Source organism: Penaeus monodon, chromosome 22, assembly GCF_015228065.2.
Source record: "Penaeus monodon isolate SGIC_2016 chromosome 22, NSTDA_Pmon_1, whole genome shotgun sequence".
Lineage (NCBI taxonomy): Eukaryota > Metazoa > Arthropoda > Malacostraca > Decapoda > Penaeidae > Penaeus > Penaeus monodon.
In genome coordinates, this window is record NC_051407.1 from 37,506,571 (window position 1) to 37,507,269 (window position 699).

Consider the following 699-nt stretch of genomic DNA (forward strand, 5'->3'; position numbering starts at 1 on the left):
AGTCGTGGTGCAACACAAGCAGTGGCGGGGGGGCGGGGGCGGCAGTGGGGGTTTCGAGGTGTGTTTAGACACTCAGTGGGTCCCCGGGATATTGTTTTTTTTGGGCATTTTCATTAAAGGGAAATTTCGAAAAGTATCAAGTGAAAGAAGTGGAGTAGGAGGGGGTTTGGGGAACCGGATTAAGGCAGCCAAAAAAACCGGGGGCCCCATCTGTAAAATTTTGGGTGCTGCCTTTTGTCAGCCACTATTATCACAGAGAATGTCAGTTTCACGTAAAAGTCGCACATAAAACACACATTTTGAATAAACGTTTTGTTGGTGCAGTTTGTCTCGAAATACTCATATCCGCTGGTGTGTTATCAAGTTGCCAACAACAAAAGATAGGAAGGATAGAGATATCCAAACTGGAATACACGAAAAAAAATATATATATATTTATACAGAAACACCAATAACCTCCAGACACCAGAACAATAATAAAATAAACACCCTCAAAAATGATTTAGAAGTCCTAATACATGACACGTTCAAAACCTTGAAACAAACCGAAACGAACGTCAAAGATTGAGCGGGCGGGGCACCCCCTCAGTCTGGCACTCTGTCTCGCGGCGAAGAGAAGCAGGCAACACTTATAGGTTACAAGGCAAGTTTATAGGCTAATCGAATGGAAGCAGTGAGCGGGGGGGAGGTCGGATTTAA

At 44.2% G+C, this 699-nt stretch overlaps 1 protein-coding gene across 1 annotated transcript in view; it reads left to right on the top strand.

Moving 5' to 3' along the window:
- LOC119587114 (SID1 transmembrane family member 2-like) overlaps window positions 1-699 on the top strand; it is a 31,322-nt gene continuing 30,623 nt past the window's right edge. The window contains exon 1 of the mRNA XM_037935866.1: window positions 1-643. The gene's annotated coding sequence lies outside the window, so the exon portion shown is untranslated. The remainder of the gene's footprint in view (window positions 644-699) is intronic.